Below are 7,554 nucleotides of genomic sequence, written 5' to 3'. Positions count from 1 at the left end.
AAGGAAGGAAGGAAATAGAAAAGAAAAGAAAAAAGAAAGAAAAGAAAAGAAAGGAAAGAGTATGATCTAATGGCAATAGACTGAGGGAGAAAACCCACCAAGATCCATCTGTTCAGATTCTTCCTGGCCTCTCTGTGTAGCATTTCTTCCCCCTTCCCTCCCCAGTTCATATGAGACAGGACCCCTCTGGAGTGAGGGTTTTCCAGGGAGAAGGAAGAGAGTCACTTTTCTAAGTTTTATGTCTTACTTTGGGAGAGAGGGGTTCTACCTTCTATGAGCTGCCATCGGGAAAGGAACTTCTGATTCCTATGACTCACTTCAGGGGAGAAAAAGGGGTGGAAGACAGGAAGGCAGGAGAAAGTCAGACAGACTTTGCCTCTGAGGTCTTCCAGTCTCCTTTAATTCAAAGCACTCAGCATGCCAAAGTGCCATGTTCTGGGGGTATCATTTTCTGAGCCCTGACAATAGCAATAATGGCTATGGCTATTCATTCATTCATTCACGAATCCAGCATTCATTCAAATAAACTGTAGTGAGCATCAACAATGGGCCAGGCACTGTGCTAGGTGTTGGAGACACATCAATGAGCAAAGCCTGACAGAGATCCCTGCTCCCTGAACCTTATGTTCCAGCTCCTAGAGATGACAGAAGTTGTGGGGTTGGAGGTTGGAATCCTATTTTAGAAGCAGTGGACAGGGGATGCTTCTCTGAGAAAGGGACTTTAGCTGAAGGGGGAGCCTCTCCAAGAGCCTGGTAAGGAGAACAGCAGATACAAAGGCCCTGAGGCAGGAAGGCAGCTTCCAGGAATAGAAAGGAGGCTAGTGGGCGGGGTGCAGTGGCTCACACCTATAATCCCAGCACTTTGGGAGGCCAAGCTGGGGAGATCACTTGAGGTCAGGAGTTTGAGACCAGCCTGGCCAACAGGTGAAACCCCGTCTCTACTAAAAATACAAAAATTAGCCGGGTGTGGTGGTGCATGCCTGTAATCCCAGCTACTCAGGAGGCTGAGGCAGGAGAATCACTTGAACCTAGGAGGCGGAGATTGCAGTGAGCCGAGAGCATACCAGTGCACTCTAGCCTGGGTGACAGAGTGAGACTCCATAAAAAAAAAAAAAAAAAAAAAAAAAAGAGGCTAGTGGAGCTGAAGTAATGCTTCGCAGAACTCATGCTTTGTGAAAAAATTCACAGGTCCCCCAAACTTTTTTTTTTTCCACCATATTGGCCAGGCTGGTCTTGAGCTCCTCACCTTGTGATCTGCCCACTTCGGCTTCCCAAAGTGCTGGTGTTACAGGCATGAGCCACCGTGCCTGCCGCCTGTTATTTATTTATTTATTTTGATACAGAGTCTCACTCTGTCACCTAGGCTGGAGTGCAGTGGGATGATCATAGCTCACTGCAGCCTTGATCTCCCAAGTGATGCTTCCTGCCTCAGCCTCCCTAGTAGCTGGGACTACAGGCACGCACCACCACGCCTGGATAATTTGCTTTTACATTTATTTTTTAATAGAGACAAGGTCTTGCTATGTCCCCGAGGCTGGTCTTGAACTGCTGAACTCAAGCAATTCTCCTGCCTTGGCCTCCCAAAGTGCTGGGATTACAGGCATGAGCCATCGCTCCCGCCCCAGGTCCCCAAACTTTCAAACTGTAGCTGGACAGGAGGATCTGGGGGCACTGGGGAGGAGGAAAGCTTTCACTTCCTTCTACTTACCTAGTTTCTGTGCCTGGGACAGGGCTCTGAAAGGAACAGAACAGTTCCCTAATCCCAAACTCCCGGGGAAGTGAGAGTGCTGGTGAGGAGACACTGGTGTGCTACTGCCTGCCATGCTGGGAGCCAGTTATCCCTCTCCAAACTACAGAGGCTTCCTCTGCTGGGTGCATTACCTTTCCCTTTCTGGAGAGAGTAGAGGCACCCAGGCACGTGCTGTAATAGGTACACTAAATTTTTCCAGCAGCCAAACATGGCCTCTCACTTCCCTGCTTTGTTAGAGCTCTGATTTTTTTTCTGCCCCCATGTGCGATAAGCTGGGTTTTGATCTGCTTTTGTTAGGTCTGTTTGTTTTCTCCACTTAGGGAATTCCTCCCACCCCCTAAGCAGCCTAGACAAACCCATTGCCAGTCTTGTGTATTTTCCACCTCTGGGTGTGAGGGCCAACAACTGGCAAAGGCATCTCCATGGGGCAGCCAGTAGCCACCCTGTAAAGGTGCAACATGATGCTTTTGGGGGTAATTTACACTGAAAGGACATGTTGAAAGTTATTCTTAATTTGCAGCTTGCTGGCGTTTCACACAATGATAAAACACAGTGGTACTCCCAGAAAGGGGCCCCTCTAGGCCAGGTCACTGATGCCTTTTGCATGTCTCTCTCTCTCTCTCTCTCTCACACACACACACACACACAACTGTGAATTGCCACTTTTCCGTTTACTTTAGAGGGAAAAAAGAGTTCAGAGTCACACCCCAGAGCTGGCAGGCAGAACGGGGTGGGTCAGGGCCTTCTCTTCAACATTCACTGATTGAGAATGACCCACCCTCCCTCGCCCTAGGGCTCAGCACTTCCTCTGCTTCCCAGCCACTTCTGGGAAGGCTCTCCCTTCCCCAAGGGTGCTGAGAAACTGGCTTCTTAAAGTGCAAGAGAATGTAGGAGAAGCCCCATCTTAAATTAGGTTGGACAGCTGCCTCCTTAGAATAGCAGGTTTTCAGAAGCTAATGGGGTTAGTATCTTCTGTTTCCATGAACAGCTTCGAGAGAGGCTTCTACATAAAGAGGACCCCAGTAGGGCAGGACCCCAATGCCTAGTCCTGGGAAGAGACAATGGGGTCACCAAAAGATGATTTAGAGAGGCTTCCCCCCGTCCTGTAATAAGCCAGCCCTGCCCCCTGACACTGATGGGTGCTATTGATACTGACTGTTCCCCAATCTTTTAAAAAGGGCAAGCCACCCTCCTACCCTACATGTTGTCACCCTTTATGCCCTACTGGATAGAAATTTTGAAGCCACACTAGTACAAATAATAATAGCAATAGCTTGGAAGCTGATTAAGACCGTCTGCCATCCATACTCAACCTCAAAGTATTTTATATTTATAGAATGCTTCATAATTTATACATCCTTTTCCCCTTTAAGTTATTGATTTAATTTCATGATGAACCCATGAGATAATAGTTCAGGGCTATTAGCCCCATTTTACTACAGAAATAAATGTAGTAAAATAAATGGAAAATTCCAGAAATAACTCGCAATTTTTAAATTACGCCTGTTCTGAATAGTGTGATGAAATCTCACACCTTCTCGCTGTGTCCTGCCTGGGATTTAAGTCACCCCTTTGTCCAGTGTATCCATGCTGTAAACTGGACAATGTACAGAGGAAACTGATGCTCAGGGAGGTTAAGTAACTTGTCCAAGGTTATCAAGCTAATACAGGAAGTGGTGAAATAGGGACCCGGATCCAAGCTTCTCAATTCCTAGTCAAAAGGCTGAACCCTGTGTCCCTGCTGCTCCGTGTAACCTCAGCTGCTCCTCCACCCACATCTCTGTGGTTGGCAAACAGAGACCACATGTGCTTAGATTGGCTGGGGGAAGAGGGAGAACTGACTTTCACTTGGAAAGTGGTGGAGCATGCTGTCAGTGACAGCCTCATTAGGATGATTAAATCGTCCTGTGCTGGTGACAGATTGTAGGACTGGAGGCAGGTGGACAATGAACCGAGTGAGCTTCTGGGATGGCTCAACCCACATGAACCATTTATCATCAGGAGCTGGCAGAGCCCACTGGGCTTCTCAGCACCTCTGGGGACGAGACAGTCTGGGGCTCTGATGAGCCAGATGTTATGTCCTGCCATTTGCATCTAAAATTCCTCATTTCCTGGCGTGGATTGATGGAAGGGACATAAAGGGGTGGCATAATGGGGTTGGAACTTTCAGTTCCTTTCTGAACCCCATTTAGGGCAGCCTCAGGGAGGAAGTTCCCCAAAGGTTAAACAACTTTAGGTGACAGCAGGAATACAACTGGACAACTTGGCTAAGAAGTGTTGAAGGCCTGTGGAGGGGCAATTCGGCAGAATCCATCAGGCATTCAAACAAATGAATTTATTCTACAAACATATTCTCTCATGGGCCAAATGAAGCGTTCATGAAGACATTCACTACAGCATTTGTCCAGTTATTGAATAAATGCCTAAGAAGCATTGAAGAAAGCGCAGGGGACATAACAAAGTAGCTGCCCTCATGGGCTTTCATTCAGGAGAGGGATCATTTATTCATTCATTCATTTTTTTTTTTTTTTCCTAGAGACAGGGTCTCTGTTGCCCAAGCTGGAGTGCAGTTGCACAATCACAGCTCACTGCAGCCTCAAACTTCTGAGTTCAAGCAATCCTCCCACCTCAGCCTCCAAAGTAGCTGGGACTACAGGCTTATGCCAGCATACATGGCTAATTTTTTTTTTAAATTTTGTGTAGAGATGAGCCTCACTTTGTTGCCCAGGCTGGTCTCAAACTCCTAGGCTCAAGCAATTCTCCCACTTCAGCCTCCCAAAGTGCCCAAAGGTTTTGAGCCACAGCACTCTGTCTCAATAAATTTTTACTGAGCCCCTACTGTGTACTAGACTTTGTTCTAGGATAGGGTTGTCAGATAAAATACAGGTCTCTCTGTTAAATTTGGATTTCAGATAAATAGCAACATTTTGTTTAGTATTACTCTTCCTCAAATATCCTACCCTCTTGAGTCATAAGTATGAAATGTGTTTATACTAAGGAATTATAGTAGTCCCCTGTTATCGTGGGGGGATACTTTCCAAGACCCCAAGTAAATGCCTGAAACTGCAGATAGTAGCAAACCCTCTATATACTATGTTTTTTTCCCCATACATGCCTATGATGAAGTTTAATTTCTAAATTAGGAACAGTAAGAGAGATTAGCAACAACAATAATAAAATAGAACAATTGTAACAATATGCCAACATCACTACTCTTGCACTTTGGGGTCATTATTAAGTAAAATAAGGGTTATTTGAACACAAGCACTGCAATACTGAAATAGTCAATCTGATAAGCCAGACAGCTACAAAGTGATGAACAGGCAGAGAGCATATACAGCATGGAGACACTGGACAAAGGGGTGACTTAAGTCCCAGGCAGGCCACAGTAGGAAGGTGTGAGATTTCATCACACTAGTCAGAAAAGCATGTAATTTAAAAATTATGAGTTGTTTATTTCTGGAATTTTCCATTTAATGCTTTCACACTTCAGTTGACCGTGAGTAACTGAAATCCCAGAAAGTGAAACTATGGATAAGGGGGTTCTACTGTGTTCCTTGTTGTCTGCATTTCAAATTCAAAATTGAAATTTCAAATTAAAAAATCGAATCTCAAATTCAAAACTGGGCAGCTTGTATTTTAATTTGCTCAATCTGGCCAGCCTATTCTAAGAACATTGTTTATAGAAGGAAAGGTTAGGGAATAACCTAAGTGTCCATCAATAGGGGACCTGTGAAGTGAATCACGGTAAATCCAAACAACAGGAAACTGTTACCAAAGAAATAATGAAGTAGATTTATATGATGACTTGGAATTCTTTCCAAAATGCATAGTTAGGTGGAAAAGAGGAAGGTTCAAAATAGTGTACAACTTATCCCACCATCTGGTAAAGAACAATAAATATGGAGATATGTACATGCATTTCATTCAAAGCATAGACTCTCTGCAAGATGCTCAAAGATGGGTAACAGTACTTGCTTCTGTAGAAAGGGAACAAGAAAACTAGGGAAGAGGCCGGGCGCGGTGGCTCACACCTGTAATCCCAGCAGTTTGCAAGGCTGAGGCAGGCGGATAACCTGAGGTCAGGAGTTTGAGACCAGCCTGGCCAACCTGGAGAAACCCTGTCTCTACTAAAAATACAAAATTAGCTGGGCATGGTGGTGCATGCCTGTAATCCCAGCTACTCAGGAGGCTGAGGCAGAAGAATCGCTTGAACCCGGGAGGTAGAGGCTGCAGTGAGCTGAGATTGCGCCATTGCACTCCAGCCTGCAACAAGAGCGAAACTCCATCTAAAAAAGAAAGAAAGAAAGAAAGAGAGAGAGAAAGAGAGAGAGAGAGAGAGAGAATGAACGAACGAACGAACCAGGGAATAATAGGGAAGCATTAACCTACACCCAGGCTGGAGTGCAATGACACAATCTCGGCTCACTGCAGCCCCCACCTCTGGGCTCAGGCGATCCTCCCACCTCAGCTTCCCAAGTAGGGACTACCAGTGCACACCTCCATGCCCAGCTAATTTTTGTATTTTTTGTAGAGTAGGGGGGTTTTCCATGTTGCCCAGGCTGGCCTTCTCTACCTTTTGAATTTTGAAATATATCTATACTTAACCGATTTTTTTCTTTTTTCTTTCTTTCTTTCTTTCTCTTTCTTCCTTCCTTCCTTCCTTCCTTCCTTCCCTCCCTCCCTCCCTCTCTTTCTCTCTCTCTTTCTTTCTTTCTTTCTTTCTTTCTTTCTTTCTTTCTTTCTTTCTTTCTCTCTTTCCTTCTTTTCTTTCTTTCTTTCTTTCTTTTTTTAATTTTCTTTCCTTTTTTTTTTTTTTTGGTTAACGGGGACTCTGTTGCCCAGGCTGGAGTGCAGTAGTACATTCTCAGTTCACTGCAACTTTTGCCTCCCAGGTTCAAACAATCCTCTCACCCCAGCCTCCTAAGTAGCTGGGACTACAGGCACACACCACCACGTCTGGCTAATTTTTGTATCTTTTTGGTAGAGATGGGGTTTCACCATCTTGGACAGGTTGGTCTTGAACTCCTGAGCTCAAGTGATCTGCCTGCTGTTAGGTCTATGACTATGCCAGTCGTTATGCTGAGGTCCAAAGGGAGTGGGTGGATGAGCAGAAAGAATACTCTGGGGGCCATAGGCAGGTGAAAGATGATTTTTATTCAGCAGCAACTTTCATTAACAACTTTCTCACACTGTCCTCCCTGTCTCGGCTGCTTAGTACAATGGCTCTCACACGCAGCTGCACGGCTGGTTCTCCTTTGCCTTCAGAGTTAGCGGCTTAACTCTTTCTCTCTCTGGGCATGAGTGAGCCAAGCAAAGTCCTGGCTCACTCCTGTGCTACAAACTCGCTGAGTTATGCAAGATGTAAACATCCTACCTTGGCCTATCTTTGACCAAATCACAGCCATGTTCCTTATACCCTCCTTGGCCTCCCAAAGTGCTGGGATTATAGGCATGAGCCACTGAGCCTGGCAGTAACTGATTTTTTTTTTAAAGCAAACTTTTTATCTGTATGTGTTTTCAGATATCTTGGCTGGTGGGCCTGTAAGACACTTGGACAGAGTTGCCATAGCCTCTCTAAGGATTTTGGGATGGCACCAGAAAGAACAGAATGAACTTGGCGGATCACCTAGGTTCAACATAGAGAACTGGGAATGTGGACCTCGGCACACACTCAGGGCTGGTTACAGAATTTTCAGAGGTCAGTATAAAATGTGTGACTCCAGGCCGGGCGCGGTGGCTCAAGCCTGTAATCCCAGCACTTTGGGAGGCCGAGACGGGCGGATCACGAAGTCAGGAGATCC

This window comes from Mandrillus leucophaeus, unplaced genomic scaffold, assembly GCF_000951045.1.
Source record: "Mandrillus leucophaeus isolate KB7577 unplaced genomic scaffold, Mleu.le_1.0 Scaffold290, whole genome shotgun sequence".
In the NCBI taxonomy this organism is placed as follows: domain Eukaryota; kingdom Metazoa; phylum Chordata; class Mammalia; order Primates; family Cercopithecidae; genus Mandrillus; species Mandrillus leucophaeus.
The sequence above is the reverse complement of the archived record's forward strand: the minus strand, read 5'-3'. Positions refer to the sequence as shown.